Source organism: Penaeus monodon, chromosome 25 (assembly GCF_015228065.2).
Source record: "Penaeus monodon isolate SGIC_2016 chromosome 25, NSTDA_Pmon_1, whole genome shotgun sequence".
NCBI classification, from domain to species: domain Eukaryota; kingdom Metazoa; phylum Arthropoda; class Malacostraca; order Decapoda; family Penaeidae; genus Penaeus; species Penaeus monodon.
In genome coordinates, this window is record NC_051410.1 from 17,044,730 (window position 1) to 17,045,014 (window position 285).

The following is a 285-nucleotide window of genomic DNA, read 5'->3' on the forward strand; positions in this document are numbered from 1 at the left end:
ATTCACAGGTTACTGCCTATTCAAGGCTCTCAACCTAAAGCAAAACAAATTATGTTTACAGTAAGATTCCCTTATTCCCCCACCCCACCCAGCGGCTACGTACATCAAAGTTTTTACATTTACCAACAAAAAACAAAACCAAACAAGCAAAAACACTTTACCACCTCACATCCCCCAAAGAAAAGGAAAGGAAAATAATACGAATCATGTTGAAGTCCAGTTACCCATGTCACAACAAGACTCAAACTCCTCCTGTCCGTCAACAGAAGACATTCGTTTGCGCAC